Source organism: Lutzomyia longipalpis, chromosome 2 (assembly GCF_024334085.1).
Source record: "Lutzomyia longipalpis isolate SR_M1_2022 chromosome 2, ASM2433408v1".
In the NCBI taxonomy this organism is placed as follows: Eukaryota; Metazoa; Arthropoda; class Insecta; order Diptera; family Psychodidae; genus Lutzomyia; species Lutzomyia longipalpis.
This window is the reverse complement of record NC_074708.1, coordinates 17,354,020-17,373,848: the sequence shown is the minus strand read 5'-3', so window position 1 is coordinate 17,373,848 and position 19,829 is coordinate 17,354,020. Positions and strand designations below refer to the sequence as shown.

Genomic DNA, 19,829 nt, shown 5'->3' with positions numbered 1-19,829 from the left:
CGAATTGGTTAGGTACTGATTTTAAGCTAATTAGAAGGATTTAAATTGATTAGATTTCGAAAATTTGGATATAGTGTATCAAACTTAATGGTCCTTAAGTTTTCAATTTTCCTATTATCTGGTCCTTTTTATAAAAAAAAAAAATAGATTTAAAAAAAATTGTAAATTTTCTCTCAGTGCAACTCCCGTGGCGGTGTGCCTTCAGCTCCTCATTGCCATGGTTGAACGTCGCAAAGCGCAGTGTCATCCCGGGCTCGTCGGCCAGGCCCAAGAGAAGAGAGGACCTGGAACTCGGTGGTGACATGCTGGGTGGAGTCCCCATAGCGTTTGTTATCGCCCCCCGCCGGCACCTTTGCCCCTCAATGTGCCTCCTGGCGATTACACACAAAGCTATGGCGCGCTAAAGAATCCAACGCGCAGGGGTCGCAGGTCTCTGCCCAAATCCAACGTAAAAAAAATCCCCCGCGCTTGTGCGCCCAAAAATGTCCATTAGAATCTTTATTGTGGTGCTTCAGATGGAATTATTCCCGCAATACGCTGCCACCTCTTGGGGGGTGGTCGTGCTACTTTCCCACCTCACCATTACTTATCCATCGCCAAGATGCTGTTTATTCGGAGAAATTATTAATAATTGGATGCTGCAGTTAATTGGTTTCTCCTCCCGCGTCTTGCTTTTTATTCCAGCTCCCAGGAATAATTTTGTCGCGATGGCCTCAATGGGGGTTTTGTGACAATTTTCACGGATATTTATTGTTTGCCACGCCGTTGGAGAAGAGCTTCAGCGGTGAGGATCGAAAAAAGAGGTCTTCGTGTGAAATTTAATGTTTTACAATAAATTCTCACACAATCCAAACAATTTCAGTAAAATGCATCCCACACAAGACATGTAGCAGAAGTTCGGGACAATTTGTACGTTTCTTTCGCACCATGGATCGCGCGCTGAAATTCGTAATTTCACAGTCCCAGAGGAAATTTTCCGCAACAACTAATAGAGCCATAATTTGCGTCTGCGTTAGCAAATCAACGACTAAAGGATTTAAGTGAGCTCCATGGGGAGATGTGAGAGCCAGGATGAGACACAAAACCCATTTCCGACCATCGTGACATTCTTTATGATCCACTCAATGCCAAATTAGTCATCCCTTCTTGGACACTTTCGGCTTATGGGATGAAATATTGGCAAATTAGTGGATCATTTCGCAAAGAATGTCTGTCTTGAAAACATTTTAGAAGGGATTTCTTCAATATGGTTCTACATGAAGATTCTTACATTTTATGCATCATTTACCTTTGCTTTTGACGCAAAGTTGCGTTCTGTGTTCTCAGGGTGTCTATTCAAACCACAACATTTATCATTTCTTTCAGTAGATGAAAAGTAGTGGAAGTTTCCCATGGAAATGCCACTGCTGTTATCACCGCATTAACGTTTTTCTCAAAATTCCAAAATATCACGACGTTACGTTATATGTTATAGGGCTTCTTTGTCATGATACAATGTATGAGAAGACCACGCCAATTTTTCCCATAAATACCCCAAAGAGATGTTAATAGCCGAAGGAATGGTGGAGCTTGGTAGATAAAAGAAATGAAACCTATGACACATTTATCTTCTTTACCATTGTGTTATTCATCAAATATTGTGTTGGGAAGATAATGGAGCAACCTGACATTTTATTCCATTGGCTAAAGGCACCATCTCTCAGTGACTTATGGCTCTTTTTGCCAAATAGGGAAGGTGGTGAGATTTCTTCATGGTCTTTTTTCACCGGATTTTTAACACTCCGCGGCAATTTCTCACAGCTTCACCTCTACCGCAAGATTTTGAGTGGAGAAAAAATCAATTAATTAAATTTAGCGAATATTTTGCCACAAAGTCCATCCATTGAGAAAATGGATACAGCGCTTCCTCGGGTTTGTCGCTTATCGCCCCATTGAAGTTGGATGTTTTCTCACCGCGTGCTGTCCCAGAGAGCGAAGAAAACCCATGTTTGTTCTATCCATTTTTCTTCGACAAAAGGTATAATACCTTTTCATATGTAAATTCTTTCTCTCGCGCCTTTTAGTTCTTTCGGGGCCACCACAATCAAAATAACACTGCTTCGCTTTATTGGATTATTATTGTCAAAAATCTATTCTCCACCATCAGCGACAATTTATTTTCATCGTGGACTGGAAGAATTTCTCTGTTGGGCCACCACAATGCTGGATAATGTCCACGACAGAGGGGGACTTTTGTGTAATTTCCATAAAATTTCTTCTATAAAATTCCGGGGCTCCAAATCGAATTTTAAGCCTCGTTTTTTGGGTGCATTGTTTGGGCAGCAGGAAGGCACCTCTTCACGCGGGGAATAACAAATGAAAGCGCCACTTGTTGGAATAAATTATTATATAATAATTTCTCTATGGAATTTTATGGAGAGGAACACCCGTGAAAGAATTTTCCTTCTTGATCGGGCTGTTTTTGGTTTTATTTCAAAGTAAATGGATGTATATGCAGATGATTCAGACAAAAGAGAACATGTGGTGGGTGTTTTCATATTTTTGCGCAGAAAATGATTGTGTTGAGGTTTATTATGGAAATAGATTTAAATTAGTAAATATAAGAAAGCTTCTTTGATTTTAATTTATTTAAGATTGACGTTCAATTTTTATTTTCTTTTTAAAGTTTTTAATTTGGATGGAAATAGCTTTTCAGTAAGAAATTCAGTATATATAAACAGAAAGATTTCTGATTGATTTTAATATATTATGATAAGTTAATCCTCTAAAAATAACTGACAAAATACTTAAATTCTCAAACGGAGCTTTTTGATTTTCTTATTCACTCAAAAAGCTTTTAAACAATTTATCTAATTAATTAAAAAAGGCATCCGCATGAAGCTTTTTAAAGCGAAAATGATTCCAAAAATTCTCTTAATATTTTGTTTTTACAAAATAAAATTAAACCGCAACTTTAAATTCTTCTCTCGTGCTTTTATATTCTAATTTTCTCTTTAGAATCTTTTATCCCACAATCTTTCATGGCTTCTTTTGCGCTCACCCAATTGTATGCCATATAAACGGAAGCTCGGGGCTCGTATTGTTGCACTGTTAAAAATACTTCAGCTTTTTTAACTGAAAATTTCGGTCTCGATCTTCCACTGTTTTACTTTGGTCAAAAATTTGGTCTTTTTGACTAATTTTTTTGGTCAATATTTGACCATTTTTTTTTCATCGAGAGTATTTTGACTAATTTATTTGGTCGAAGATATTTAACCATTTTTTTCATCGATTTTGACCAATTCATATGGTTAGAACACTCACGCAAAAGGCTTTAACTGAATTATTTTGTCAATTTAATTGAAGTTCATCGGTCGTTTTGACCAATTCAAATAGTTGAAACACTCCGGCTAAGTGATTTAACTGAATTATTTAGTCAATTTCACTAAAATAGTTCGGTCATTTCGACCATTTAAAATGGTTGAAGCGGTCCTGCAATGTCACTTAACTGAATTATTCAGTCAATTTTACTAAAGCATTTCGGTCGTTTCGACGAAATAAAATGGTGGAAGAGCTTCGCAGAATGAAATTTAACTAATTCATTCCGTACTTCAGTCTTTTTGACAAATTAATACAGTGGAAGATCAGGACTGAATTATTTGGTCTCGGTCTTCCACTGTAGTACTTCAGTCTTTTTGACAAATTAATACAGTGGAAGATCAGGACTGAATTATTTGGTCTCGGTCTTCCACTGTAGTACTTCAGTCTTTTTGACAAATTAATACAGTGGAAGATCAGGACTGAATTATTTGGTCTCGGTCTTCCACTGTAGTACTTCAGTCTTTTTGACAAATTAATACAGTGGAAGATCAGGACTGAATTATTTGGTCTCGGTCTTCCACTGTAGTACTTCAGTCTTTTTGACAAATTAATACAGTGGAAGATCAAGACTGAATTATTTGGTCTCGGTCTTCCACTGTAGTACTTCAGTCTTTTTGACCAATTAATACAGTGGAAGATCAGGACTGAATTATTTGGTCTCGGTCTTCCACTGTAGTACTTCAGTCTTTTTGACAAATTAATACAGTGGAAGATCAAGATTGAATTATTTGGTCTCGGTCTTCCACTGCAGTACTTCAGTCTTTTTGACAAATTAATACAGTGGAAGATCAGGACTGAATTATTTGGTCTCGGTCTTCCACTGTAGTACTTCAGTCTTTTTGACCAATTAATACAGTGGAAGATCAGGACTGAATTATTTGGTCTCGGTCTTCCACTGTAGTACTTCAGTCTTTTTGACCAATTAATACAGTGGAAGATCAGGACTGAATTATTTGGTCTCGGTCTTCCACTGCAGTACTTCAGTCTTTTTGACAAATTAATACAGTGGAAGATCAGGACTGAATTATTTGGTCTCGGTCTTCCACTGCAGTACTTCAGTCTTTTTGACAAATTAATACAGTGGAAGATCAGGACTGAATTATTTGGTCTCGGTCTTCCACTGCAGTACTTCAGTCTTTTTGACAAATTAATACAGTGGAAGATCAGGACTGAATTATTTGGTCTCGGTCTTCCACTGCAGTACTTCAGTCTTTTTGACAAATTAATACAGTGGAAGATCAGGACTGAATTATTTGGTCTCGGTCTTCCACTGTAGTACTTCAGTCTTTTTGACCAATTAATACAGTGGAAGATCAGGACTGAATTATTTGGTCTCGGTCTTCCACTGTAGTACTTCAGTCTTTTTGACAAATTAATACAGTGGAAGATCAAGACTGAATTATTTGGTCTCGGTCTTCCACTGTAGTACTTCAGTCTTTTTGACCAATTAATACAGTGGAAGATCAGGACTGAATTATTTGGTCTCGGTCTTCCACTGTAGTACTTCAGTCTTTTTGACAAATTAATACAGTGGAAGATCAGGACTGAATTATTTGGTCTCGGTCTTCCACTGTAGTACTTCAGTCTTTTTGACCAATTAATACAGTGGAAGATCAGGACTGAATTATTTGGTCTCGGTCTTCCACTGTAGTACTTCAGTCTTTTTGACAAATTAATACAGTGGAAGATCAAGACTGAATTATTTGGTCTCGGTCTTCCACTGTAGTACTTCAGTCTTTTTGACAAATTAATACAGTGGAAGATCAAGACTGAATTATTTGGTCTCGGTCTTCCACTGTAGTACTTCAGTCTTTTTGACAAATTAATACAGTGGAAGATATTTGACCATTTTTTTCAGTGAAGGGGTGATTTAACAAATTTCTTTGGTAAGTGATATTAAACAGTTTGATTTAGTGAAGGAGTACATATTTTGTCCAATTCAAATGATTGGTACGCTTTAACTGAATTATTTGATTAATTTTACTGAAGTTCATCGGCCGTTTTGACCAATTCAAATAGTTACAGCATTTTCGCAATGTCATTTAACTGAATTATTCAGTCAATTTTACTGAAGTACTTCGGCTTTTCTGAATTCCACTCTAAAATGTAAAATCTTCAGATCTAACTTAAATTTGGGATGAGTCACGCAAACAGAATTTTTAATAAAAAGACAGAAAAAAATTTTTTCTTGGTCGAACTAACAAAGATCTTGGGTTAAAAGACAATAAAAGCTGAATAAAATTATTAAAAAGGCCAAAAAAAAATTGTCAAAAATACAGAAATTCTTCGGTCAAAAGTCATGAAGAAACTCAAGTAACAGAATTTATTTGGTCGAAATAACAAAGATCTTTGGTTAAAAGACAATAAAAGCTGAATAAAATTATTAAAAAGGCCAATAAAAATTGTCAAAAATACCGAAATTCTTCGGTCAAAAGTCATGAAGAAACTCAAGTAACAGAATTTATTTGGTCGAAATAACAAAGATCTTTGGTTAAAAGACAATAAAAGCTGAATAAAATTATTAAAAAGGCCAAAAAAAAATTGTCAAAAATACAGAAATTCTTCGGTCAAAAGTCATGAAGAAACTCAAGTAACAGAATTTATTTGGTCGAAATAACAAAGATCTTTGGTTAAAAGACATTAAAAGCTGAATAAAATTATTAAAAAGGCCAATAAAAATTGTCAAAAATACCGAAATTCTTCGGTCAAAAGTCATGAAGAAACTCAAGTAACAGAATTTATTTGGTCGAAATAACAAAGATCTTTGGTTAAAAGACATTAAAAGCTGAATAAAATTATTAAAAAGGCCAATAAAAATTGTCAAAAATACCGAAATTCTTCGGTCAAAAGTCATGAAGAAACTCAAGTAACAGAATTTATTTGGTCGAAATAACAAAGATCTTTGGTTAAAAGACAATAAAAGCTGAATAAAATTATTAAAAAGGCCAAAAAAAAATTGTCAAAAATACAGAAATTCTTCGGTCAAAAGTCGTAAAGCAACTCAAGTAACAGAATTTATTTGGTCGAAATAACAAAGATCTTTGGTTAAAAGACACTAAAAGCTGAATAAAATTATTAAAAAGGCCAAAAAAAAATTGTCAAAAATACAGAAATTCTTCGGTCAAAAGTCATGAAGAAACTCAAGTAACAGAATTTATTTGGTCGAAATAACAAAGATCTTTGGTTAAAAGACAATAAAAGCTGAATAAAATTATTAAAAAGGCCAATAAAAATTGTCAAAAATACCGAAATTCTTCGGTCAAAAGTCATGAAGAAACTCAAGTAACAGAATTTATTTGGTCGAAATAACAAAGATCTTTGGTTAAAAGACATTAAAAGCTGAATAAAATTATTAAAAAGGCCAATAAAAATTGTCAAAAATACCGAAATTCTTCGGTCAAAAGTCATGAAGAAACTCAAGTAACAGAATTTATTTGGTCGAAATAACAAAGATCTTTGGTTAAAAGACAATAAAAGCTGAATAAAATTATTAAAAAGGCCAATAAAAATTGTCAAAAATACAGAAATTCTTCGGTCAAAAGTCATGAAGAAACTCAAGTAACAGAATTTATTTGGTCGAAATAACAAAGATCTTTGGTTAAAAGACAATAAAAGCTGAATAAAATTATTAAAAAGGCCAATAAAAATTGTCAAAAATACCGAAATTCTTCGGTCAAAAGTCATGAAGAAACTCAAGTAACAGAATTTATTTGGTCGAAATAACAAAGATCTTTGGTTAAAAGACAATAAAAGCTGAATAAAATTATTAAAAAGGCCAATAAAAATTGTCAAAAATACCGAAATTCTTCGGTCAAAAGTCATGAAGAAACTCAAGTAACAGAATTTATTTGGTCGAAATAACAAAGATCTTTGGTTAAAAGACAATAAAAGCTGAATAAAATTATTAAAAAGGCCAATAAAAATTGTCAAAAATACAGAAATTCTTCGGTCAAAAGTCATGAAGAAACTCAAGTAACAGAATTTATTTGGTCGAAATAACAAAGATCTTTGGTTAAAAGACATTAAAAGCAGAATAAAATTATTAAAAAGGCCAAAAAAAAATTGTCAAAAATACAGAAATTCTTCGGTCAAAAGTCATGAAGAAACTCAAGTAACAGAATTTATTTGGTCGAAATAACAAAGATCTTTGGTTAAAAGACAATAAAAGCTGAATAAAATTATTAAAAAGGCCAAAAAAAAATTGTCAAAAATACAGAAATTCTTCGGTCAAAAGTCATGAAGAAACTCAAGTAACAGAATTTATTTGGTCGAAATAACAAAGATCTTTGGTTAAAAGACAATAAAAGCTGAATAAAATTATTAAAAAGGCCAATAAAAATTGTCAAAAATACCGAAATTCTTCGGTCAAAAGTCATGAAGAAACTCAAGTAACAGAATTTATTTGGTCGAAATAACAAAGATCTTTGGTTAAAAGACAATAAAAGCTGAATAAAATTATTAAAAAGGCCAAAAAAAAATTGTCAAAAATACAGAAATTCTTCGGTCAAAAGTCATGAAGAAACTCAAGTAACAGAATTTATTTGGTCGAAATAACAAAGATCTTTGGTTAAAAGACATTAAAAGCTGAATAAAATTATTAAAAAGGCCAATAAAAATTGTCAAAAATACCGAAATTCTTCGGTCAAAAGTCATGAAGAAACTCAAGTAACAGAATTTATTTGGTCGAAATAACAAAGATCTTTGGTTAAAAGACATTAAAAGCTGAATAAAATTATTAAAAAGGCCAATAAAAATTGTCAAAAATACCGAAATTCTTCGGTCAAAAGTCATGAAGAAACTCAAGTAACAGAATTTATTTGGTCGAAATAACAAAGATCTTTGGTTAAAAGACAATAAAAGCTGAATAAAATTATTAAAAAGGCCAATAAAAATTGTCAAAAATACCGAAATTCTTCGGTCAAAAGTCATGAAGAAACTCAAGTAACAGAATTTATTTGGTCGAAATAACAAAGATCTTTGGTTAAAAGACAATAAAAGCTGAATAAAATTATTAAAAAGGCCAATAAAAATTGTCAAAAATACCGAAATTCTTCGGTCAAAAGTCATGAAGAAACTCAAGTAACAGAATTTATTTGGTCGAAATAACAAAGATCTTTGGTTAAAAGACAATAAAAGCTGAATAAAATTATTAAAAAGGCCAATAAAAATTGTCAAAAATACAGAAATTCTTCGGTCAAAAGTCATGAAGAAACTCAAGTAACAGAATTTATTTGGTCGAAATAACAAAGATCTTTGGTTAAAAGACATTAAAAGCTGAATAAAATTATTAAAAAGGCCAATAAAAATTGTCAAAAATACAGAAATTCTTCGGTCAAAAGTCATGAAGAAACTCAAGTAACAGAATTTATTTGGTCGAAATAACAAAGATCTTTGGTTAAAAGACAATAAAAGCTGAATAAAATTATTAAAAAGGCCAAAAAAAATTGTCAAAAATACAGAAATTCTTCGGTCAAAAGTCATGAAGAAACTCAAGTAACAGAATTTATTTGGTCGAAATAACAAAGATCTTTGGTTAAAAGACAATAAAAGCTGAATAAAATTATTAAAAAGGCCAAAAAAAATTGTCAAAAATACAGAAATTCTTCGGTCAAAAGTCATGAAGAAACTCAAGTAACAGAATTTATTTGGTCGAAATAACAAAGATCTTTGGTTAAAAGACAATAAAAGCTGAATAAAATTATTAAAAAGGCCAAAAAAAATTGTCAAAAATACAGAAATTCTTCGGTCAAAAGTCATGAAGAAACTCAAGTAACAGAATTTATTTGGTCGAAATAACAAAGATCTTTGGTTAAAAGACAATAAAAGCTGAATAAAATTATTAAAAAGGCCAATAAAAATTGTCAAAAATACAGAAATTCTTCGGTCAAAAGTCATGAAGAAACTCAAGTAACAGAATTTATTTGGTCGAAATAACAAAGATCTTTGGTTAAAAGACAATAAAAGCTGAATAAAATTATTAAAAAGGCAAATAAAAATTGTCAAAAATACAGAAATTCTTCGGTCAAAAGTCATGAAGAAACTCAAGTAACAGAATTTATTTGGTCGAAATAACAAAGATCTTTGGTTAAAAGACAATAAAAGCTGAATAAAATTATTAAAAAGGCCAAAAAAAAATTGTCAAAAATACAGAAATTCTTCGGTCAAAAGTCATGAAGAAACTCAAGTAACAGAATTTATTTGGTCGAAATAACAAAGATCTTTGGTTAAAAGACAATAAAAGCTGAATAAAATTATTAAAAAGGCCAAAAAAAATTGTCAAAAATACAGAAATTCTTCGGTCAAAAGTCATGAAGAAACTCAAGTAACAGAATTTATTTGGTCGAAATAACAAAGATCTTTGGTTAAAAGACAATAAAAGCTGAATAAAATTATTAAAAAGGCCAAAAAAAAATTGTCAAAAATACAGAAATTCTTCGGTCAAAAGTCATGAAGAAACTCAAGTAACAGAATTTATTTGGTCGAAATAACAAAGATCTTTGGTTAAAAGACAATAAAAGCTGAATAAAATTATTAAAAAGGCCAATAAAAATTGTCAAAAATACAGAAATTCTTCGGTCAAAAGTCATGAAGAAACTCAAGTAACAGAATTTATTTGGTCGAAATAACAAAGATCTTTGGTTAAAAGACATTAAAAGCAGAATAAAATTATTAAAAAGGCCAAAAAAAAATTGTCAAAAATACAGAAATTCTTCGGTCAAAAGTCATGAAGAAACTCAAGTAACAGAATTTATTTGGTCGAAATAACAAAGATCTTTGGTTAAAAGACAATAAAAGCTGAATAAAATTATTAAAAAGGCCAATAAAAATTGTCAAAAATACCGAAATTCTTCGGTCAAAAGTCATGAAGAAACTCAAGTAACAGAATTTATTTGGTCGAAATAACAAAGATCTTTGGTTAAAAGACAATAAAAGCTGAATAAAATTATTAAAAAGGCCAAAAAAAAATTGTCAAAAATACAGAAATTCTTCGGTCAAAAGTCATGAAGAAACTCAAGTAACAGAATTTATTTGGTCGAAATAACAAAGATCTTTGGTTAAAAGACAATAAAAGCTGAATAAAATTATTAAAAAGGCCAAAAAAAAATTGTCAAAAATACAGAAATTCTTCGGTCAAAAGTCATGAAGAAACTCAAGTAACAGAATTTATTTGGTCGAAATAACAAAGATCTTTGGTTAAAAGACAATAAAAGCTGAATAAAATTATTAAAAAGGCCAAAAAAAAATTGTCAAAAATACAGAAATTCTTCGGTCAAAAGTCATGAAGAAACTCAAGTAACAGAATTTATTTGGTCGAAATAACAAAGATCTTTGGTTAAAAGACAATAAAAGCTGAATATTCGAAAGTTTTGTTTTCGATTTTAGCGTCTCTTGCGGTCATTTATCGAAGTTGCAATGTTCTAGACATTTGTAGAGTTTCACGAAACCTTTCATTTGCGCTTGAGTTGATCAAAATCGGACTTGTAGAACCCGAGATATGACATGCCAACTTTGGAAGGCTATATCTCGAGAACGGATCCCTAGATTTTCTGCATTTTTGGCATGGAGCCTAGATAATATAGTCAGCTACAATATATCAAAAAATTAAAAAAAAAAATTTTGTGACGAAATTTACCCTTATCATATTCGGCTTTAAAGTAGCCCCAAAGAATGAGATTCCACGAGAGCCTAGAAGAGAGATGGGGGGGGGAAGAAAAACAGCATAGGTCACCTCAGGAACATCTATTTATTTTTAAGAATAAGTGTGGCATAAATTCTGAAGAATAATCCCAGGTAAGAGTTAGGGCAGCCTCCGGGAAAGCAATGGAGCTACCTTCCGGATCTATTGTTCCGCCGTGAATCACTTCGTGATGAATCTTCTTGGGATGCAGCAGTGGGCATTGATTTCTTCACCAGTGTGGGAGATGATCAAAGCTTGGTCTATCTGGGTACGACCTCGTGGCTCCTGATGGGGATGAGCCTCCCTGGAGCGAGGCACTGGGCAGGAAGTGGACGATAAATGACTCCAATATGGTAGATCATCATCCAAGACATCCTTCGATTCGGGCCCACTAGATTCTCCGAGAGATTCTCGGGTGATTGGGGATTTTGTGAGATCTCTCCTCACGCCCTGGATCCCGGTGTGACTTGACATCCTTCCTGGCTCGACACTGCCACAAACGCTCCTCTCAGACTGGGGGCTCGTGGAACCAGGGTGTTTCTTCTGCCTTCTAGGTGGCTGGCTACCAACAGCTCCTCTTCTTCTAAGTGTGGAGCTCATAAAATCCGAGGCACTTCTGCAGTCACTTCCCGCACTTATATAGGGTTTTGGGGGTAAAACTTTGAGGTTATGACCTCTCCTCCCCATTAACCTGCAGGCCGCCAAGACCTTGGAGCTTCCTTAGAGCGCCAAGGTGGGGTCGTTGAACGACCCCAAGAAGGAAGTCGATTTTCTCATAAACTATAAAACCGGGAACTGTCGGGTCACTACATTTAGACTCCTTATATAGTCCTCTTGCCCCTTGCATCACAGATTTTCCACCACAAAACACGTAGAAGAAGATATTAGGGAAAAACATTTTTCACTCATTTTTCACAATTTCTTCTTGAGAAATTTGCCACGAAGTTGACTGCAACTGCTATTTTTTTTCACTACTTCCCCACATTCCCCTCACTTCCCGCACCGTAATAAATGGCAATATTTCTAGAAAATTCTTTATTCTTTTCAACACTTATGTGCTTCTGATTACGTTTTATGCGATTTATGCTACTTATTCGCGATAATTTTGACACTAAGAAGGTAGGGTGAGAAATAAAAACAACCCCACTAGCACACGGTTCATGACGTGACTAACTTCATTCTAAGAAATTTTCCACAGCATGGCCGTTACACCAATTTTTGAATTCCCTACTTCTACATTTTCCTTAATAACTTTTCATGTGGTGGTCGGATTGAGCTGAAATTTTTACACAACCTCGTCAGATAACCAAGGAACTTATTTCCAAAAAATGGGAACGCTAACTTTTATAATTATTAAGTTATAGCACGAAATATAGGGCTGGGGTCGTTCAACGACCCCGCTTGGCGGCCTAGAGGTTAAAAACTAGCTGCCGAATTTCTGCAGAAAAATTCGAAAGCACTAAAGGTATTCTGAACACGTGTTCTTTAGAAATTTTATATGGCGCTGGGACACTTTTTCTGCAGAATATTTCCGCAGTTTTCTGAAAAAATTCATCAATCTGTTATACCGTTGAAATTCGTTTTGAATATAAAAAAGCGTTTTTTTTGCAAATTATTATTAACGAGATAAATTGTCGCTTCGCTCCAATTTACCTCATCCCGCTTCGCGGGGATTTGTTGCGCTTCGCGCAAATTTTGGAGAAAAAATTGTGATGGTTTATAAGTAAAAAAAAAAAAAACAGGGCCACTCATCAAACCCAAAGGAAAAAATTTGCAAAGAGAAGAAATCATTTTCAAGCAACATTTCCGGCGCCTTTAAAAATTCGCAAAAAATGCATGAATTTTATATGGGGGCTACTAAAAGGGGGCTTTGGGGGGAAAATGAATACGGCCACTCGAAACAGACTGATATACACACTAAAAATAATTTTAGTTAATTTGCTGGTAAATTCACCGTAAATGTACATTTACGGGAAAATTTGTCTTTTTTAAACGGAAAACCAGAAAATTTTCAAAAGTTTTAGTTAAATTAAATAATTCATTCGGTTTTTTTTACGAAATCAATATAGTTAATTTTTTTTTTAGTAAAAAAACCTAAATTTCTTAGTCTTTTAATCATTACGTAGAAATTTAGTAAAATAAAACTAAATTTTAGTCTTTTTCGATGAAAACTCACTAAAATTTTAGTAAAATTACCTAAAATATTCGTTGAAAAAAACGGTTTTTGAATTTGTTCCCGAAGAAACGCCGCGAAGAAAAACTTTGTCAGTTGATGTCAAGCAGTGAAGTTGTGAGCAGTCTTGGGGAAGTTTTCATCAGAATTTTCAGGGAATTTCCCACGTCATCTCGTCGTCCCAAGTCATCTTATACGCAACGAGGAGTTCTTGCTCATTCAGAATTTCCGGCAAAGAAGGTAATGCCATATTTAATTTATTTTCTTTAAAAATTCAATCTAAAAGACAACATTTCTCACCGACAGGGAATTGCGTGAGCGCTAAAGCACCGAGATTTCCCACATCATTCATCAGGGAACCAATTCGTACGCACCGAGGAGTTCTTGTGCCTTTCTTTGTGGAAGTTTTCGCCCCGTCCGGGAGCCAATTTGTACGCACCGAGGAGTTGTGCCTTCTTTGTGGAAGTTTTCGCCCCGTCCGGGAGCCAATTCGTACGCACAGAGGAGTTCTTGTGCCTTTGTGGAAGTTTTCGTCCCATCCGGGAGCCAATTTGTACGCACCGAGGAGTTCTTGTGCCTTTGTGGAAGTTTTCGTCCCATTCGGGAGCCAATTTGTACGCACCGAGGAGTTCTTGTGCCTTCTTTGTGGAAGTTTTCGCCCCGTCCGGGAGCCAATTTGTACGCACCGAGGAGTTGTGCCTTCTTTGTGGAAGTTTTCGTCCCATCCGGGAGCCAATTTGTACGCGCAGAGGAGTTCTTGTGTCTTGTTTGTGGAAGTTTTCACTCCATCAGGGAGTCAACTTGTGAGCCCCCTGAGTTTAATACTTTTTTTTTATTTATAATTTTAATAAAAAAACAAAAACAAAAAAAACCGTTTAAATTGTTTTATTTTAGTTAAAAATACTAAAAAAAATTAGTTTAAATTACTAAAAAATTTTAGTTAAAATTACTAAAAAAAATCCCTAAAATTTTTGTCGTTACCGTAAAAATTACTAAGATTTTTGTTAAAATATACGGAGACATCATAGAGAAATTAACTAAGATTTCGTTAAAAAAACTAAAATATTTCGGTTTTCTCGTATTTCTCTGTTAAATTCATTTAACTAAAATTTTAGTTAAAGAATTTTAACTAAGATGCGTGCAGAAATACCGTAGAATGCCCATTCCGTAAAATTTACGGTGAAAATTTTAAGTGTGTAAGGAGCGTCTGTGGTCTTTCAAGCACGCAGCACCCATCTCAAAGCGCTCAAGAGCTTCAAGAGTGGTTTACAGCGCGTTTTTCGGCTTGCTTTAAGCTGTAATAGGGCAGAGTTAGCCTTTCAGTGATGGTGGAGTACGAAAGTTCGTGAAAATGGTGAAGAAAAGTGGAAGCAGCCCATTTTCCTGCAAATTTTCCTGCGGAGGCATCATGGGGCACCATTGGAGCACCAGAGAGAGCGAGAGATCAGCAAAAAAACAATCACCGTTGGACGACCGAGCTGGCTGGTGGCTGAAGAGTGCACCATATGAGACAATATGGGTGCAATGTGTGTGTGCATCTAATGGGGCTTCGGATCTTTTGTTGGAAGTTTTTTGTGAGGAATGAGGCGACAAGCCGAAACTTTTTGCTAATTCGCCATTCAGCTGATTGCGAATAACAATCATGCTATGATGACACTTGAGGGAGCGTATGCTTCCGTAGTGGGAGGCAATGGAGTATGGGAAATAGTGTTTGTGGGATTTTATTGGACTCCTTAAGGTAAGCGGAATTTATTCATTGGCGTTTCTGGGAACTCATCTGTGGTCGTGGCGGTGTAATTTCTTATCTAAGTGATTCGATCGTAAATCACTAGGAGGAATGCCCGTTACTCTGTGGGCGAGAGCTTTGGAGGCGCCATTGGGTGAATTTCGTTGCCTTGGAATGGTTTGCGGGTGTAAAGCTTGGCGTTGTCTTTGGGATTTCTTATATACGAGGTGATCAGGATCCGACCGTAGATCTTGATCAAGATACCCCCTCGCGGTAGATCTTCTGAGACTTCGTTGAGTGAATTACCTGCGCCAGGGGAGCTCTATGCTGTGCACGAGACTTTGGTGGATGAGTGGAATTTTCATCGATCATGATGGAAGTTTCTTACCATTGAATCTTGCATAGCAGTGTGAGCCTTTTTTAAGGATAATTTATTGGTCAGAGTATTAAGTAGGCTGTCGGTCATGGCAGCTGGTGATTTGACCAAGGAACGAAACAGGTTTTTTAACATGAATCTTGTCGGAAAATTTGTGGAACTCTGTGCAAGGCATTGATTTAATGTCTCATTACGCACGAGTAGTCAGCAGAAAATGGAAATGCCGAGCAGGACACGAAGGGCCTTAGTGGCTTAGTTTGTCCGTACAATCAGCATTGTCCAGGATGCACACCACAATCTACAATCTACAAGGAGCGTCTGTACCAAATTTCATCGCAATCGGTCAAACGGTGTAGATTTGTATAGCCGAACACGACTGATTACCAACAAACAGACCTTTCTTTATTATATATTTTTATTTATTATTTTTAAAATTTACAAAAAAATATTGAAAAAATATATCCGGCGTTGCCTTTTCCTTCTCCTGCTGTCTCCTTTGATGCTGGGCCGCTTTTCAGATGATCTCTCCTCTTCACCTTTGTGACTTCCGGGACTTTAAAAAATAAAAGAAAATCTTAGGAAAAAGCATATTCTAAATATTTTTTCTTCTTTCTCACCTTCCATTTCCGGAAAATTATGTTGCATAATGTTGTGTAAGACCGGATCCCAGAAATTGAGGACTGAAGCCAGGCACGGACAGTTTTGTGCTTCAAACGGATCTGAAATATGGAAAAAAAAAGTTTAGAATAATAATGAATTTTTTGAAAAAATATGAATTAGAAGAATTACCATACATTTCCGCATTTTCCAATGTTGTCAAAAATTAAAGCAGAAGCGGGCAGGGCATCCGGGTAGAGCATCCAGGCAGGCCATCCGGATAGGGGTCCGGGCAGGGTTTCCTGAATAGGGCATCCGGGTAAGGCTTCCGGGCTGGTCATCCTGGGCACTGATTGTGTTCCAAAAACGATCTGAAATATAGAAAAAAATTGATAAATTGTTCTTTTTTTTCTTGTTTACAAAAGTTTTTGTTTTTTTATCTTGAGAAAATTAATTAAAAAAAAAAAAAAGAAAAATCAATTTCGGGCTCTTTTTTTGCAATGAAGAATTTTTAGATCAAAATAATTAATTTTTTCTCATTGTTTTCTATCAATTTCATCAATCTGATGCTACTAAAACATTCCATAAAAGATATTTGTGAAATCTAGTAGGATCAAAGAGATAAAATTACACAAATTAATTAAGAAAATCGTAAAATTACTTACCGCATTTCTTCTGCGTGAATTTTCCATCATTTTTGCACTCTCAAATTGACGAATTTTTGAAGAAAACCGCGGAAATTTTCTGCACCCACGCCGAACGCTCCCGAAGCGCGATAAATGCACTTGAATGAAAAAATAAACTGCAGACAAAATTTTAGCTGCCGACCGACCTCGAAACATATTTTTGATGGGGTTTCGTTTCATTTAAATTCATAATAACCGTTTGTTTATTTCCGGTAATTTTATTTCTCCCAAAAATCGTAACAATATGTCGCCGTTTTCGAGATATTCATCGAAAACTCATCGAAAATTTTGTTTTCGTTTTTTGACCCTCTAGCAATCACTTTTGAAACTTCGGATGTTCTAGAGAATTGTAGGATATGTTAAGAGCTTTCATTTGACCCTGGGTTGATCAAAATCGGTCAAGCCGGTTTAGAGATATGGTCGATTTTCCATGATAAATTGTAGCGGCCATATTGAATAAACGACTTGACCGATTTTCGAAAATAATGTATCGATGGAAAGGTCTTGATGGCCCCTACAACATATCAAAATTTCAGATTTTTAGCTATTACAGGGGCTGAGATATAGGCAAAACAAAATTTGGAGGTTATTCAAAATGGCGGACGGAGGGGTGGGGGGTAAAATTTGTCATCATAATCGGATGTCTTCCGGTCGATATTTAAACTTTGCCGTTTACCGCAAGTCTCTATCTATCACCGTTCTCTTGCAATTTAAGTTTATAATTAGGCCGGCCGGAAAAAAAAATTTTTGGCGCATACGTTTTTTGGAATGTGGGGACCCTAATTCGTGCTCATCCCAAGTTTGAGCCCGATCTGACGACTTTCGATTTTGCTCGGTATACAAAAGCTGTGTTTGAAAGAAACACATCTAAAATATAGAAATTCTTCTAAAGCTGAATAAAATTATTAAAAAAAACAATTTGAAATTGTCAAAAACACAAAAGTTTTCCAGTCAAAGTTAACAAGGTAACCCAAGTAACTGAAGTTATTTGGTTAAAATAGGTAACAAAAGTTGTTTGGTTAAAAGACAAAAAAGCCGAATCAAATAGTCAAAAAAGAAAATATAATTGATTAGAAAAGGAAAAGTTTTTCATTTATATAATATTATAACAGAATTAATTAATCAAATAAAAGAAAATGTTCAGCGATGGAACGACATGTCAAAACTTGTTTGATTTGTAGAAAAACGAATATATATAATATATTTGCACCACTCACCCATTCGGATTTAACCAATCATTTCAGTCAACGTACTCACAAAGGAAAACAAAATGGCTTCATTTTTTCACTCACAACGCAATACTTCAATTTTAGTGCTAAAACTTACTAATTTCATTACAATAGCACTTGAAAACTCTTGAATAATCACTCATGAAGGATTTTCATTGCTTTTACACTATTTTTTCACAGTTTTTCACTCCATAATTACAAAGAAATCAGGAGAAAACAGAAAGCTGTCAAAAACTTCCGTCAATCTGCTTTAACTGAATGCTTCGGTTGAGGAATGGAATTTTCCAGAACACACCAAAGTATTTGACCTTTCTACTTCAGCTAAACACATCATTAACCAAACTAACATATCTCTATTGACGAAGATTGCAAGTTAAAGAAGTGAAAAAAGGAAAATATAAAATAGCATTTGGTAAACAATTCGGTAGACAAAAGATAATATAGCTGAATAAAATTATTAAAAAATCAATTTGAAATTGTCAAAAACACTGTAGTTTTTCAGTCAAAATTCATGAAGCAACTCAAGTAACTGAAGTTATTTGGTTAAAATAACAAAAGTTGTTTGGTTAAAAGACAATAAAGCTGAATAAAATTATTAAAAAAAGCAATTTGAAATTGTCAAAAACACAAAAGTTTTCCAGTCAAAGTTAACAAGGTAACCCAAGTAACTGAAGTTATTTGGTTAAAATAACAAAAGTTGTTTGGTTAAAAGACAAAAAAGCCGAATCAAATAGTCAAAAAAGAAAATATAATTGATTAGAAAAGGAAAAGTTTTTCATTTATATAATATTATAACAGAATTAATTAATTCAAATAAAAGAAATGCTCAGTGACTGAATGACATGTCAAAACTTGTTTGATTTGTAGAAAAACGATTATATATAATATATTTGTACCACTCACCCATTCGGATTTAACCAATCATTTCAGTCAACGTACTCACAAAGGAAAACAAAATGGCTTCGTTTTTTTTTTCACTCACAACGCAATATCTCAATTTTAGTGCTAAAACTTGCTAATTTCATTACAATAGCACTTGAAAACTCTTGAATAATCACTCATGAAGGATTTTCATTGCTTTTACACTATTTTTTCACAGTTTTTCACTCCATAATTACAAAGAAATCAGGAGAAAACAGAAAGCTGTCAAAAACTTCCGTCAATCTGCTTTAACTGAATGCTTCGGTTGAGGAATGGAATTTTCCAGAACACACCAAAGTATTTGACCTTTCTACTTCAGCTAATAACTCATTAACCAATGACAGAATCATTTCTGTCATTTTGTTAATAATTTAATAAGTATATTAAATACTGAAGTTAATTAGTAAATATAGCAAAATTAGGCAGCAAAAGCTCATTTGCCAAAATAACTTGGGATACTTTACTAACTTTGACAGAGTAACTTGTGTTTCTGACAATTTTAAATTGCTTTTTAATAATTTGATTCAGCTTTGTTGTCTTTTAACCAAATGACTTTTGTTCTTTTGACCAAATAACTTCAGTTACATGGGTTACTTTATTAACTTTGACTGAATAATTTCTGTATTTTTGTCAATATTAAATTGCTTTTTTAATAATTTTATTCAGCTTTTATTGTCTTTTAACCAAACAACTTTCGTTATTTCGACCAAATAAATTCTGTTACTTGAGTTTCTTCATGACTTTTGACCGAAGAATTTCGGTTTTTTTGACAATTTTTATTGGCCTTTTTAATAATTTTATTTAGATTTTTTTGTCTTTTAACCAAAGATCTTTGTTATTTCGACCAAATAAATTCTGTTACTTGAGTTGCTTTACGACTTTTGACCGAAGAATTTCTGTATTTTTGACAATTTTTTTTGGCCTTTTTAATAATTTTATTCAGCTTTTATTGTCTTTTAACCAAAGATCTTTGTTATTTCGACCAAATAAATTCTGTTACTTGAGTTGCTTTACGACTTTTGACCGAAGAATTTCTGTATTTTTGACAATTTTTATTGGCCTTTTTCATAATTTTATTTAGAT

The 19,829-nt window shown here is 33.9% G+C and overlaps 1 long non-coding RNA gene across 1 annotated transcript; it reads right to left on the bottom strand.

Annotated features, from left to right (window-relative positions):
* Positions 1-14,414: 14,414 nt before the first annotated feature.
* Positions 14,415-19,502, bottom strand: LOC129791048 (uncharacterized). The gene is made up of 3 exons (XR_008750659.1): positions 16,108-19,502; positions 15,931-16,032; positions 14,415-15,866 (listed from the first exon to the last, which is right to left on the bottom strand). It is a non-coding gene; the product is annotated as an uncharacterized LOC129791048 (long non-coding RNA).
* Between the last annotated feature and the right edge of the window lie 327 nt (positions 19,503-19,829).